The sequence below is a fragment of the Chaetodon trifascialis genome, chromosome 4 (genome assembly GCF_039877785.1).
Source record: "Chaetodon trifascialis isolate fChaTrf1 chromosome 4, fChaTrf1.hap1, whole genome shotgun sequence".
Lineage (NCBI taxonomy): Eukaryota > Metazoa > Chordata > Actinopteri > Chaetodontiformes > Chaetodontidae > Chaetodon > Chaetodon trifascialis.
This window is the reverse complement of record NC_092059.1, coordinates 22,325,493-22,341,680: the sequence shown is the minus strand read 5'-3', so window position 1 is coordinate 22,341,680 and position 16,188 is coordinate 22,325,493. Positions and strand designations below refer to the sequence as shown.

The 16,188-nt window shown below is 43.8% G+C and overlaps 1 protein-coding gene and 1 long non-coding RNA gene across 3 annotated transcripts in view; one reads left to right on the top strand and one right to left on the bottom strand.

The window, feature by feature from the left end:
• lamp3 (lysosomal associated membrane protein 3) overlaps positions 1-16,188 on the bottom strand; it is a 37,433-nt gene that overhangs the window by 6,528 nt on the left and 14,717 nt on the right. The window lies entirely within an intron of this gene.
• LOC139329722 (uncharacterized) lies at positions 96-3,818 on the top strand. Of its 2 annotated transcripts, XR_011602094.1 has the most exons (5): positions 96-2,173; positions 2,326-2,788; positions 2,881-2,965; positions 3,053-3,428; positions 3,742-3,818. It is a non-coding gene; the product is annotated as an uncharacterized lncRNA (long non-coding RNA). The 2 variants fall into 2 exon arrangements; XR_011602093.1 differs by having other exon boundaries at positions 96-2,788.

The window sequence follows — 16,188 nt, the reverse complement described above, 5'->3', positions numbered from 1 at the left end:
CATAGGAAGGCTTTTTTTCTTTTATCTTTCCTTTTCTTCATGTGCTCCCATTTCTTTTATCCTTGTCCAACTCTGAGGCATGGAACCCAGGGAAATCTTCCTCATCACTTTCCTCTTCAAAGGTTTTGAGGATCCGGCGACGCTGTTCCCTGTCAACCTCCTCAGCAGTAGGGTAACATGGCTTCAGCTGAGCCATATTGACAATACGAAGGTCCTCCCTGGTCTCTTCCAGGACCACCTCAAAGTTTAGAGGCCCGACTTTTCTGGTGACCCGATACAGACCTTTCCACCGTGGCGCCAGCTTGGCCGAAAAGGACTTATCAGCCTTAGAGTAAGGGTGAGTACGGACCCAGACACGATCATTGTCTGTGAAATTCCCATCTCTTCTCCCTTTGTCATAGTTTTGTTTTTGCCTTTGTTTTGCTCTTGCTAGGTTGTCGCTAACAAGCTTCCGGAACTGTGCTATCTGGTTAGCTGTAGCATATGCGGGTGCGTCAGGGTCAGATAGCTGGGGGCTTAACTGGGGGCTTCAGCATCCAAGGGACCTTTCAGCAGGCGACTGAGGTGGAGTTCGGCAGGTGTAACTCCTGTGGACTCATGCACTGCTGAGTTCAATGCAAAGCGGAATTCAGGTAGGTATTTGTCCCAGCTCTTGTGTTTTCCCTCCACAAATGCAGCAATCATGGCCTTGAAGTTGCGGTTAACTCTCTCTGTCAGGTTTGTCTATGGATGGTACGGTGAGGTCCGCTTCTGCCTGCGGTTCCACCTCTTGCAGGTTTCCTCAAAGACGGATGACACAAACTGGGAACCTTGATCTGAGAGGATGTAAGTTGGCACACCCCAGCGAGTCAGAATCTCTTTGGCCAGAATCTGGGATACAGACTCTGCTGTGGCCTTGCGAAGGGGGAACAATTCAACCCATCTGGTGAAATAGTCCACAAAGACAAGGAGGTAGAGGTTGCCACTGGAGCTGCGAGGAAAAGAACCCATGAAGTCAACCCCTACCATTTCCCAGGGTCCATGTACCACTGTTTGTTGAAGTTTCCCAGGGGGTTTCCGTGTTTCAGGTTTGTACAGCTGGCAGACTTGGCAACATTGCACATAATCTCTCACATCAATGCTCATCTTAGGCCAATACACAACGGCTTGCAACCTTTTATATGTTTTGTATCTCCCAAAATGGCCGGAAAGAGGATTGCCGTGATAATGATGAAGCAGCTGCTGGCGGAGGGATGAAGGAATGTATACTTGGTAAATGGTTTTGTGAGGTAATTGCACCACTCGGTATACTTTGTCTTCCAGAACAGTGTATTTTGCTGTGGAGTTTTCAACTACCTCTCCCGTTTCCATGATCTTGCTGTATAGGTTTTGGATGTCATCATCGTCCTGTTGGGCTTTCCAAATGTCCTCATCAGTGACCTGGAGGTTTTTAGAGGTGTCCCTCTTAGAACGTAGCACAACAGCACAAGTGGGGGACTGGTTTTGAGAGTTATCCACAGGAGCTCTTGACAAAGCGTCTGGTACAGTATTGTACTTCCCTTTACGGCACTCTACCGTAAAGGAGAACTCTTGGAGGCGGAGCGCCCACCGGATGAGTCGCGTGCTTGGTTTTTGGGTTTTGAAAACCCAAACAAGGGACGAATGGTCTGTCACCACTGTGAAGTGTCTGCCCTCTAGGTAATACCTCCACTTTTCCAAGGCCCAGACAATCGCAAGGCATTTCTGTTCTGTGGTAGAATAATTTCTCTGATTGATCGCCTGATTCAAGGTACGGCTGGCGAAGGCGAGAACCTGCTCTGCACCCAACCCAGTTTGTTGAGCCAAGACAGCTCCCAGGCCGACATCACTCGCATCAGTATAAACGATGAATGGGAGGCTGAAGTCAGGATGACCCAGAATTGGTGGAGAAACCAGACATCGTTTCAGGGCTTCAAAAGCTGCCTGGCATGAAGGTGTCCAAATGAATTTGGCTCCTTTCCGTTTAAGGGCGTTGAGTGGTTCAGTCAGCTGAGAGAACCGGGGCACAAAGCGATGATACCATCCAGCCATCCCAAGAAACCTTTGAAGCTCCTTGAGGTTCTGAGGGACAGGGAAGTCTTGTACAGCCTTTGTCTTATCAGTGTCAACTTCTACTCCAGCAGAGGAAACGACATGGCCCAAGAACTTCAGTGAGGTACGGAAGAACTGACTCTTCTTCATGTTTACAGTCAGGTTAGCTTCTTGTAGCTTGTCTAGAACTGCTTGGATGTCATAACGGTGCTGTTCAAATGTGTCAGAATAGATGATTATGTCATCCAAATATACAAAGCACTTTTTTCCTTGCAGGTCTCCAAGGACAAGTTCCATCAGACGTTGAAAAGTAGCGGGAGCATTCTTGAGTCCAAACGGCATTACCTTAAACTGGGACAGGCCAAAGGGACAGATGAAGACAGTTTTTTCCCGGCTATCCTGATCCATTTGGACTTGCCAGTAGCCACTATTAAGGTCCAAGGTAGTGAACACCACAGCTCCAGCCAACGATTCCAGTATTTCCTGGATATTTGGTAAGGGGTAGGCATCTGTGTGCGTAGCTGCATTCACTTTTCTGAAATCCAAACAGAACCTTGGTTTTGGATCCTGTTTTTTAGGCACCAGGACAACGGGAGCAGCATATGGAGAGGTAGATGGCTCTATGATGTCTTTTTCCAACATCTCCTCCACATGCTCCTTGATGATCTGGAGCTTGGATGGTGACACCCGATAGGGCTTCTGCTTGATGGGAACTTTGTGAGTGAGTAAGATTTTGTGGGTAAGAACACTAGTACATCCCAGTGTGTCTGTGCAGACATCAGAGTTTTCCTGTAGCTGGCGCATCAACTGATTTTTCCCAAAATCATCCAGGTGAGCATTGCTGACTGCAGCCTGTAGGAGATCATGGCAAGGAGGCAGAGGAACCAGGTTCACAGGAGCTACAGCAGAGAAGAAGGCAAGCTGTGGCAGAAGACCAGCATTTGGCTTTGCTGCTGATTCTCTCAAGAACTGATACTGACGCTTTTTGTTGGATTTAAACCAGTAACGGTTCTCAGAGACATCAAGCTGGAGGCCAGAATGGAAGATGAAGTCCAGTCCCAATACTGCAGGGAAAGCAAGACTGCAGGATGACAAGATGACACAGGGTAATGTCACTGGTTGGGATTGTAACATCAGAGTAATTTCACTCCATCCTAATGGTTGTCTCCCTTCTCCATCGGCCAGGAACAAGGGTCCCCTCGTCCAGGGCTTCAGCATGTCCTGTGGAGCTTTCATTCCAGACCATACATTTTCATTTATCAATGTGTAAGATGAACCGGTGTCCAGGATGGCGGTTCCTTTCCAGGAATGGATGTTCAAAGGCACCATCAACTGGGAGGGAAGCAGGCTTCCAGGTGGCAATGAAGTAGTATTTTCAGGTGAGGTTGCTCCCAGGTAATTTGGATGAGTGAGTGAACTAAGGGTAGCATGACCTTCTTGGTGGGTGGATGATGTTTTGGCAGGTTGCTGATGTGACGGTTTAGGAGGGGAAGCTCTGTTAGACCTCCAGTGTGGACAAGAAGCTGGTGCATGACTTCCTTTGCAGCGCCAACAGTACACTTGGGGGGCTCGATTATGGCTGGATTGGTTTGGTCGCATGGAGTTTTCTCTGTTATGAGGCAGAGCAACAGGTTCAGCAGCAGCAGGCTTGGATGGTTTCTTCATTAAGTTTTTTCTCTGTTCATATTGCAGCTGGTTTTCCCGGTCCTTCTCCAGTTGCTGGCCAAGGCGGACAAGAGCATCGACAGAGCTAAGTCTGCTACTCCTCACTAATCAACCTAATGAGCAACCCATGCATGCACGGGAAGAACATGCAAACTTCACACAGAAAGGCCCGACCCGGGAATTGAACCTGTGACCTTCTTGCTGTGAGGCACAAGCACTACCTGCTGCGCCACCGTGCAGCCCAGTTGGGGGGTTAATATTTTTCAAAATCAGCTTTACAATTTCTTCTTCTTCAATGTCTGACTTCCATCTCCTGCATAGTGACTGGTACATGTAAGCAAAGTCTCTGATGCTCTCACCCTCGCCCTGAACTCTGTTGCGCACCCTTTCTGCAGGCTCATCTTCATAATCCTCTGACAGGAAGGCAGCACGGAACTGATTATAGAACTCCTTCCAGGTATGGATTTTATGGTGAGCCACATCCCACCAATCCCTTGCAGTCCCATGAAGCACATTTTGCAGTGTGGCAATGAGCTCCTCATCTGTGAGTGGATTGAGAGCCAGAAAATCCTCAAACCTTTCCAGGTATTGGAGTGGGTCAGCTATATCATTAGGTCCACCAAATGTTGGAAACTGAAGTTTTACAGGACTCTTCCCTATAAATCTGCTCTTTTGTTCTCCATGAATAATGGATCCTCCAGGAGACCCAAAGTTGTCCTCTGGAAGGCCAGGCTGTAAGTTGGACTGTAACCTGGGGCGGTTTGCCATGGGTGGAGGCTTTCCATCATGTAAAATTTCAGGGTGAGTTTGAACGCTTGCATGGCCAAAGCTAGGGGTAACTTTGGCTGTCGTTATCTCCTCAGACAGTGAATGTATTGTGTTTTTGCAGTGGGATAGCTCCTCCTGTAGGTGAGTTACAGTATCCGCCATTGGAGTGAGCACTGAGAAGAGATCCTTCAGCAGGTCAGTGTGATGATGCTTTAACCTCCAACCAAGGGCAGCATTGAACTGTGTTCTCAGATATTCAAGCTGTTTATCCATGTGTTTGACAATTTCTTTTTCTTGTTCCTGATTCAGATCGGTGAGTGCTTTGGTCCCTTGTTCAGTGTGAGTTGTTATTTCTTTTGCCATTTGCTCCATGTTTTCCTTCAGCTCCCTGTGGCGACGATGTTGGGTCTCTACAATTCCTCGGAGCTGCAGTGGAATCCCTGAGCCAGATGCACAACCATCAGATGCAGAATGTCCAGGCTGATGTCCTCCATTTGCATTGCTGTTGTCTGTGCTAGCAGCATTTTGGGAATTTACCGGATTGACAACCTCAGAGAATGTACAAAGATCCAGGTCCAACAAAGAGTGTGTCACAGTAGGCAACTCCAGAGGAGGCCCTGAAGTTGAAGAATCTGAGGGTGGAGTCTCCACGGTTCCTCCTTCCATTTCAAACGACAGGAAATCTGAGCTGGCAGCCATTTTGTTTCACTTTGTTCCTTTGTTCCAGCAATAAATTGTTTGTTTTTTGTTTTTGACACAAAAACAAAAATTTTTGTTTCTTCATTCAACGATTTTTTCCTTTAAATGGGTCCCATCTGGGGTGCCACTTTTTTACGTGACAGTTTGACTTATTCTTTTTGAGTTATGGTTGTTATTATTATGAGGGGTGCCAGCCAGGTCTCTCTCCTGGCATTTAAGAGTAGTAAGTCAGGTATAGTTTAGTTTGTGAGTTTGGTTTTTCTTTAAATGGGTTTAAAGCAAACTGCACAAAGGATGTACATACATAGAATATTACACCCTGCACATTGAATGAGACACCACAAAACACACAACCCAACACAGTATGTACTGTGACTATCAACTTTTAAAATTGCTGATATAATTGCAATAATGGACTCTGGATACAATAGCCGTGCGGTCAACAGAAATATAGGCACCATGCCTCACCCTCACTCTGTAACAAACAAAACTGATCCCCCAGTAGGTGCAGGTGATATTAATCAAGCAATCACTCAGTCCCAGTGACACTCACACCCAGCCACACCTCCACATAGACACACCCACACACAGTGACAAGGTGAGAACATACATCCCTGCTCCTACATTCCGGCCCCTAATTATTATACCATAATAATTACAGAATAATAGCAGCTCAGAATGACCAATACAATACTTGGAAATGAGATGACATCTTTTCTTCATTTTTTTTTTTTTTTTTTACAAACATGACAAAACATTTTCAATGTCCATGAATAAGCTGGTACTCCCAGTGTCTTCACTTGTATCTGGGCTAGGGGTTCTAGAACTTATAAAGCCCAGATTGAGAGTGGTCTATTCCTCAAGTCACATACATAGTCCTAGTCAAGTCCATGTCAAAAGGTAATCCATCAGGTGTCCTCAGCTTCCTGAAGCAGACAGATCTTTGTGACTTGCCTGTCCAGACAGCTCGTCCTGGTCTTGACTGTCACTTGTCGAACAAGTCCTCTTTTGTCCTGAACCGCCTTGACAGCTCTCCCCATGATCCAGGAGTTGCGGGGTGCTGAGTCATCCACAATGAGCACAATGTCCCAAGGAATGAAATTGCGCTTGATTTTATTCCACTTTTGGCGCTCCTGAAGCAATGGTAGATATTCCCTTGTCCATCTTTTCCAAAACAGATTGCACATGTATTGAACTTGCTTCCATCTGCAGACGGCATACAAGTCCTCCTTTTGGAAAACACCAGGTGGAAAAGACGGCTGACCTTTGAGGAGAAGAAAATGATTGGGAGTCAAGGCCTCTAGGTCGTTAGGATCTGCGGATACCTTCGTTATTGGTCTGCTATTAAGAATAGCTTCAACTTCACACAGCACAGTGTGAAGACCGTCATCATCCAGAGTTTGTGTTCTTAAAGTAGAATTGAGGACTTTCCTGATCGGGCGAATTAGTCTCTCCCAGGCTCCCCCATGATGGGAAGCACTAGGAGGATTGAACTTCCACTTTATTCCTCTCTGTAGGAGTTCCTCATGGATCTGAGACTGATTCCACTGTTCCAAAGATCTTCTCAACTCTCGATCAGCGCCAACAAAGTTGGTTCCGTTGTCTGAGCAGATTTCCTTAACTTGACCTCGTCTTGCTATGAAGCAATGTAAGGCATTGATGAAGGAATCAGTCTCCAATGATGCAGCTACTTCGATATGTTCAGCTCTTAAAGCTAAACAGGTGAATATTACGCCATATCTTTTCACTTTAGATCTTCCTCGTTTCACCTCAAATGGACCAAAGCAATCCACTCCCACTGCAGTGAACGGTGGCTCATCCAGAGAGATCCTACTGAGTGGCAAGTCTGCCATCTGTTGGCTGCCAGGCACTGCCAGAACCCGTCGGCACACCACACATTTTACCAAGATCTTTCGTATGGCCACACCGGCCCCAGTGATCCAATATTTCTGCCGTAGCCCTGATATGAGATATGTAGATCTTTGGCCAATATGACAGGATGTTTCAAGTCTTCAGGCATCGCTGATCTATTCCACCGACTCTCAAGACGCCATTATCAAGCACTGGATTTAGTTTGTAAATGTGGCTTGTCTGTTTCACGGTGTGACTCTTTAGGAGACTGGAAAACTCCTCTGGGAATCTTTTCCTTTGGCAAAATCCAATTATTTCCAGCTCAGCCTCTCTCAACTCTTCCACAGTCAGAGAAACATGGAGCAAGTTTTTGATGTCTTGCAGCTTCCTTTTCAGAACGTTCTTCTGTTCTTTCTCATCTGTCCTTGAGTGAGATAACAGTGCCATGACCTCCCTCCTCTTCCTCCAAAGACTTAAGAGTGTGTTCTTGAACCTCAAGACCCAACCCATCACTCTTTTCAGACGGTTCCAGGATGAGGTACGGTCAATCAATTGAGACACTGAGTCAACTTCTTCAGCCGTGACAGCATTAGCCACAATGCTAGTCTTAACCTCAGGATCATCCTGCTCCGACAGTTCTCCTGGGCTGCCTGGATTTGTAGGCCATTGCTCCTCTGACAGTAGCAGAAACCCGGTTGGCGACAAATGTTCGAAATCTGGAGATCTCATTCTTGACATACTTTAGCACTGAGGTGCTGTCCGTCCAAAATACAGAGTCAAGCAATGTCATCTGCAGCTCCTTTCTCCACACTCGGTCCATACGCGCTGCTACCACTGCTGCTGTTAGCTCCAATCTGGGAATGGTAACTGGTTTTAAGGGAGCTACCCTTGCCTTTCCCATAATAAGGACGCTGCATGGCCTTGCATTGATGTTGTACAAAAGCAGGTAGGTAGCTGTTCCATAGCCCACCTCACTTGCATCTGCGAAATGATGTAATTGGGCCAAAACCACAGTGCCAAAGTCCACAGGCTTTAAACATCTGCTGACTTTAAAATCCTGCAACAGGTGGAGCTCTTGGATCCAGTTTGTCCACTCCAGTGCCGTGGATGTAGGTACAATGTCATCCCAACCGAGGCCTTTCCTAAAGAGATCCTGCAAGATCAATTTAGCTTTAAGCACCACTGGCACAAGCACTCCCAGAGGGTCATAAATAGAACTGACCACAGACAAGATCCCTCTACGGGTCAAAGGTCGATCTTGGATTGAAATTTTGAACTTGAATGCATCTGATTTTACACACCACTGCACACCCAGTACTCTCTCAACTGGGAGTGCGTCATGGTCCAGATCCATCTCCTTTACATCCATTGCCCTCTCCTCCTCAGGAACTGCACCCAGCACATTTTGACTGTTACTTATCCACTTCTTTAGCTGAAAGCCACCTCTGGCACAAATGTCTCAGAGATCATGATATAGAGCAATGGCTTCAGCCTCAGAAGACACTGAGACAAGACAGTCATCCACGTTGTTCATGATAGTATCTACCACATACTGACTGAAAAAGTCGCTGTTATCCTCCGCACACTTTCGAAGAGCAGTTTGCACAGCTCAGCGAGGATGTTGCGCCAAAGAGATGGACACGCATCCTGTACTCCTCCATGGGTTGAGAGAAGTCCCCATTGGGCCACCAGAGAAACCTTAACAGGTTACAGTCTTCAGCGGGCACACGCACCTGATGATACATGGCTTCAATGTCTGCAATCAAAACAACAGGTTCTTTCCTGAATCTGGTGATGACTCCGATCAATGAGTTGGTAAGATCGGGTCCTTGCAGCAGCTGTGTGTTCAATGATGTTCCTTGGAAAGATGCAGTACAATCAAATACCACTCTAATCTTCTTCTTTTGTGGATGGTATATGCCATGATGTGGAATATACCAAGTTTTGCCATGTATACCTGCCAGATCTTTGGCGGGCACCCTCTCAGTATAACCGCAAGACATAAGGTTGTGCATGAAAGCAGTGTAATCTGCATGAAATGAGGCATCTTTCTGGAATCTTCGTTTAAGACTCAAGGTGTGTTGCTCTGCTAGTCTGTGGTTATCAGGCATGCACACGTCACCTTTCTTCAAAGGTAAGCCAATGGTGTAATGACCGTCCACCAGCTCAGCAGTACCTTTCACCATGTCCATAAACTGACGATCCTCTCTTGATGGACCCAGCTGTTCTTCTTTGCTGCATTCAGGGAAGTCTATTTGAAATTGCTGTTTCCACAGTTCATCCAATTTTACCACAGAGATGTGATTAGCAGTGATGCTGGGTTGCTCCAAATCTGCTTCCCCAGACATTGGCCCATTGACAGTCCATCCCAACATGGACTGAACAGCATATGGCCCTCCATCTTCGCTTGGAATCACTTTTATTGGTTCCAGAGCTTTGGGAGGGTTCAAGCCAATCAAAAGCTCAATGTCTGCATCAATTTCAGGTAGATGTACCCCTCTCAAATATGGCCATCTAACCAGATCCTGCTCACGTGTTATGTTGCTCTTGCACACAGGCATTTTCTTCTGTGTAAAGACATCCGGTAAATCACAGAAGAGGCCACTTTCCAGACCAGCTACTTCCAGATCCGATACAATGCAAGTCCCAACTACCCTTTCCTGGCCCATAGTGCGCAAGAGAATCTTAGTTCTTCTTCCTGGAACATTCAGTTTATTCATCAGACTTGTTGTGCAGAAGGAGCCAGAGCTCCCTTGGTCCAAAAAGGCATAAGTTTCCACAATTTTATGACCTTTTTTCGACTTGACCTTGACTGGCACGATGGAGAGCTTGCAGTCATGACCGCCGGCCCCAGTGAGACCACTACTTTGAACTGCCACTAGAGATTTGCCCACTGCTGTGTCTGTATCTGCTGCCACTGCTTGACCTTTATCTTGCTCTTTGTTTTTTGGTTGAATATGCAGCATGCTAGGATGTTTAGCTCCACATACTTCACATGACAGTCGCCTCCTGCAATCCTTACTCATGTGACCTATGCACAAGCATCCGAAGCAAACTCCGTGCTCTTTCAGGAAAGCGATCTTGTCATTATGCGCCCTCTTTCCCAAGAGAAATGCATGTTTACCTTTGCAGTACAGACACATCTTCTTGTCCAGTGAGGCTCCTTCGTTTCTCACATGAGCCTTTCTTCCATCAACTGATGTGACTGTAGTTGCAAAACTACTTCCTTGGTTCTGTGTGCGACGTTGATAGTGATCTTTGCTACCGTCTTTGCTTTGCATTGTCTTTGGAGCATCCTGTATATTGCCAAACACAGGGTCAACTGCAATTTTTACCTGACACTCAATGAAAGCCACAATGTCAGGGGAAGTAGCTCTACGATGATGTGTTTCTTGAATGTCACAGGCCACTGTCCTCCACCTGTCCCTTAACCTGTAAGGCAACTTCTTTATCACTGTCAGCATGTTTGCAGGCATGTTAAGCTCAGACATGTACTGTACATCATTCATCGCATTACAACATCCTCTCAAAAAGAGACCATACGCTTGGAGAGACTTGGCATCCTCTGCTTTAACCACAGGCCATGACAGTGCTTTGTTCATATAAGCTGAAGCAACCTTTTGCTCACTTCCAAAATGTTCTTCTAACAAAGCCTTTGCCCGTTGATAGCCTCTGTCTGCTGGCATTTGTTGACAGCTTCAAACGAGCTCTCGTGGTTGCCCCCTGGTATACTGTGCCGGGAAGTGCAGACAGTCTCTGAAGTCACCTGTTCTCTCCTCTACATTGTGTTCAAAGGCTCTCATAAATGCATGGTAGTGAAGTGGATCTCCATCAAAAACTTGGATTTCTCTTTGTGGCAAATGAGAGATGTTGTGTTGTTGTGCCAGAGGGGCGGAAATTTCATTTTGCCTTGCCATTATTGAGAGCATGGTGTTACCATCGTCACTGACTGGTACTTGGGCATGTGTACTGGCTGCAAACTGAGAAGTTGAAACATCAGTACTCTCATTGTGAGCCATCCCAAGCTCAGGCGGCCTCGGCTGGACCAATTGAGATGCAACATCCAGAGTGATTTTCCTTTCATCAGGCTTTGTCAGACAAGACCTTGATGTGATTTGCCTGTCATATACTCCTTGGCCACTGGGCACAAATGAATCAGCCTCAGCATTAAGAGCAGTATGAGCCCCTCTGGCCATGTAAGATTCGATACCATCCAATGTCTTACATCTGCTGCCTTTCACACTGCTTCCTGAGACTCTCAAAACCTCCAACCTAGCCTGAGCGGCTGCAATTTCCACTTCAAGCTCAAAGCTCTCTTTCTTTTTCCTTATTTCCTCCTCCTCCTCCATCAATGACTTGTGCAGGAAAATTGCCTCCCCATGTAAATGCTTCAAAATGTCCAACTGAGTTTGCACTTGTGAAGTGTTATCATCATTCTCCATGAGCTCCTTTAACGCACTGATGACACTTTTCATTTTATTCACTCTTGCTTTACGGTCTTTCTGAAGATGGTCAATTTTATACCCCAAAGCTTTTTCAGTGACAATGATTTTCCTTTTGACAGTTTCATTTGCATTTGAACCAGCCTTTGATTCACTCACACTCGAACCAGCTTTTGACCCACTCATATTGACATCCAGCAATGTGCACATCAACATTTAGAGCGCAAATGTCACAATCCACATTCAAATTAGTTTTGGCACATATCTTTCTCCATACTAGAACTATCCACTATTGTCTCCAAATCCACAGTCCACAATTGAGCAACAGAAGCAAAAGCATCAAACATCCACATCCAACCCCTTTTATTTTTGCTTAGTTTTGGCACATAATTTCCTTCATACATGCAGCATCCAATATTGACACCAAGTCCACAGTCCACACTTGAGCAACAGCAGCAAAGGCATCAAAAATCCATATCCAACTTTGCCACTTTAATGTTCAGGAAACAGCTGATCCACTCATTCCACAGGTTAATTTAGATTTGAGCAATATGGTGATAATGACATCAATCAGCAGCCACAGTATCCATGTGCATCCAATATGCAGCAGTAACCAGCATAAACTGTGTCCAAGCAAGAATAAACTTCACAGCATGAATGAACTGAGTTTCACATACCATGTGTTGTGCTGCGATCCATTGTTTCTTTCAATTTTACTCACGGTCTGCATCCAAAGTGGCTGAGTGGTCCCTTGTCTTACATGCAGAAAGCGTCAGATGAGTGTTGGATCTGCAGCCATTTCTGTTGACAATGTACTGTGACTATCAACTTTTAAAATTAGTCACTGAGAGGGAGAAGGCAGGGATCTGTCCGACAAAGTATGTCACGACACCAACCTCCATTGTGCAAGGACATACCTCCAAAAACCTGTCAAGTGGGTTAAAGGTGGAAGTTTCCTTGGGAAGAATTACACAATACAGACCCTCTTCCAATACAATAAAATGAAATACTTACCATGGAAACATAATTAAACATAACACACATAAAGTATGTCATGACACCAACCTCCATTGTGCAAGGACATACCTCCAAAAACCTGTCAACTGAGTTAAAGTTGGAAGTTTCCTTGGGAAGAATTACACAATACAGACCCTCTTCCAATACAATAAAATAAAATACTTACCATGGAAACATAATTAAACATAACACACATAAAGTATGTCACGACACCAACCTCCATTGTGCAAGGGCATACCTCCAAAAACCTGTCAACTGAGTTAAAGTTGGAAGTTTCCTTGGGAAGAATTACACAATACAGACCCTCTTCAAATACAATAAAATAAAATACTCACCATGGAAACATAATTAAACATAACAAACATAAAGTATGTCACGGCACCAACCTCCATTGTGCAAGGACATACCTCCAAAAACCTGTCAAGTGAGTTAAAGTTGGAAGTTTCCTTGGGATGAATTACACAAAACAGACCCTCTTCCAATACAATAAAATAAAATACTTACCATGGAGACATAATTAAACATAACAAACATAAAGTATGTCATGACACCAACCTCCATCGTGTGAGGACATACCTCCAAAAACCTGTCAAGTGAGGACATACCTCCAAAAACCTGTCAAGTGAGTGAAAGTTGGAAGTTTCCTTGGGATGAATTGCACAAAACAGACCCTCTTCCAATACAATAAAATAAAATACTTACCATGGAGACATAATTAAACATAACAAACATAAAGTGTGTCATGACACCAACCTCCATTGTGCAAGGACATACCTCCAAAAACCTGTCAAGTGAGTTAAAGTTGGAAATTTCCTTGTGAGGAATTACACAAGAGAGACCTTCTCCAAGGCTTGTTGTCGAGACATTTAGAAAAATAAAAATAAAACAAAATACATCAAAATTAAACACAACAGAAATAAAGTATGTCACGACACCAAACTCCATTGTGCAAGGACATACCTCCAAAAACCTGTCAAGTGAGTGAAAGTTGGAAGTTTCCTTGGGAAGAATTACACAATACAGACCCTCTTCCGATACAATAAAATGAAATACTTACAAAAAGTATGTCACGACACCAACCTCCATTGTGCCAGGATAAACCTCCGAAAACCTGTCAAGTGAGTTAAAGGTGGAAGTTTCCTTGGGAAGAATTTCACAATACAGACCCTCTTCCAATACAATAAAATGAAATACTTACCATGGAAACATAATTAAAGACAACAGAAATAAAGTATGTCATGACACCAACCTCCATTGTGCAAGGATAAACCTCCAAAAACCTGTCAAGTGAGTTAAAGTTGGAAGTTGCCTTGGGAAGAATTACACAAGAGAGACCCTCTTCCAAGGCATGCAGTTGTCTTGACATTTACATGAACAAAAATGAAATAAAATAAAATATAATAAAATGAAATACTTACCATGGAGACATAATTAAACATAACAAACATAAAGTATGTCATGACATCAACCTCCATTGTGCAAGGACATACCTCCAAAAACCTGTCAAGTGAGTGAAAGTTGGAAATTTCCTTGGGAAGAATTACACAAGAGACCTTCTTCCAAAGCTTGTTGTTGTCTAGACATTTACAAAAGTAAAAATAAAACAAAATACATCAAAATTAAAGACAACAGAAATAAAGTATGTCACGACACCAACCTCCATTGTGCGAGGATAAACCTCCGAAAACCTGTCAAGTGAGTTAAAGGTGGAAGTTGCCTTGGGAAGAATTACACAATACAGACCCTCTTCCAATACAATACAATGAAATACTTGCATAAAGTATGTCACGACACCAACCTCCATTGTGCCAGGATAAACCTCCAAAAACCTGTCAAGTGAGTGAAAGTTGGAAATTTCCTTGGGAAGAATGACACAAAACAGACCCTCTTCCAATACAATACAATGAAATACTTGCATAAAGTATGTCACGACACCAACCTCCATTGTGCCAGGATAAACCTCCAAAAACCTGTCAAGTGAGTGAAAGGTGGAAGTTGCCTTGGGAAGAATTACACAATACAGACCCTCTTCCAATACAATACAATGAAATACTTGCATAAAGTATGTCACGACACCAACCTCCATTGTGCCAGGATAAACCTCCAAAAACCTGTCAAGTGAGTGAAAGTTGGAAATTTCCTTGGGAAGAATGACACAAAACAGACCCTCTTCCAATACAATAAAATGAAATACTTACCATGGAGACATAATTAAACATAACAAACATAAAGTATGTCATGACACCAAACTCCATTGTGCAAGGACATACCTCCAAAAACCTGTCAAGTGAGTTGAAGTTGGAAGTTTCCCTACGAAGAATTATACAATACAGACCCTCTTCCAATACAATAAAATGAAATACTTACCATGGAAACATGATTAAACATAATAAACATAAAGTATGTCACGACACCAACCTCCATCGTGTGAGGACATACCTCCAAAAACCTGTCAAGTGAGTTAAAGTTGGAAATTTCCTTGGGAAGAATGACACAAAACAGACCCTCTTCCAATACAATACAATGAAATACTTGCATAAAGTATGTCACGACACCAACCTCCATTGTGCCAGGATAAACCTCCAAAAACCTGTCAAGTGAGTGAAAGTTGGAAATTTCCTTGGGAAGAATGACACAAAACAGACCCTCTTCCAATACAATACAATGAAATACTTGCATAAAGTATGTCACGACACCAACCTCCATTGTGCCAGGATAAACCTCCAAAAACCTGTCAAGTGAGTGAAAGGTGGAAGTTGCCTTGGGAAGAATTACACAATACAGACCCTCTTCCAATACAATACAATGAAATACTTGCATAAAGTATGTCACGACACCAACCTCCATTGTGCCAGGATAAACCTCCAAAAACCTGTCAAGTGAGTGAAAGTTGGAAATTTCCTTGGGAAGAATGACACAAAACAGACCCTCTTCCAATACAATAAAATGAAATACTTACCATGGAGACATAATTAAACATAACAAACATAAAGTATGTCATGACACCAAACTCCATTGTGCAAGGACATACCTCCAAAAACCTGTCAAGTGAGTTGAAGTTGGAAGTTTCCCTACGAAGAATTATACAATACAGACCCTCTTCCAATACAATAAAATGAAATACTTACCATGGAAACATGATTAAACATAATAAACATAAAGTATGTCACGACACCAACCTCCATCGTGTGAGGACATACCTCCAAAAACCTGTCAAGTGAGTTAAAGTTGGAAATTTCCTTGGGAAGAATGACACAAAACAGACCCTCTTCCAATACAATAAAATGAAATACTTACCATGGAGACATAATTAAACATAACAAACATAAAGTATGTCATGACACCAAACTCCATTGTGCAAGGACATACCTCCAAAAACCTGTCAAGTGAGTTGAAGTTGGAAGTTTCCCTACGAAGAATTATACAATACAGACCCTCTTCCAATACAATAAAATAAAATACTTACCATGGAAACATGATTAAACATAATAAACATAAAGTATGTCACGACACCAACCTCCATCGTGTGAGGACATACCTCCAAAAACCTGTCAAGTGAGTTAAAGTTGGAAATTTCCTTGGGAAGAATGACACAAAACAGACCCTCTTCCAATACAATAAAATGAAATACTTACCATGGAGACATAATTAAACATAACAAACATAAAGTGTGTCATGACACCAACCTCCATTGTGC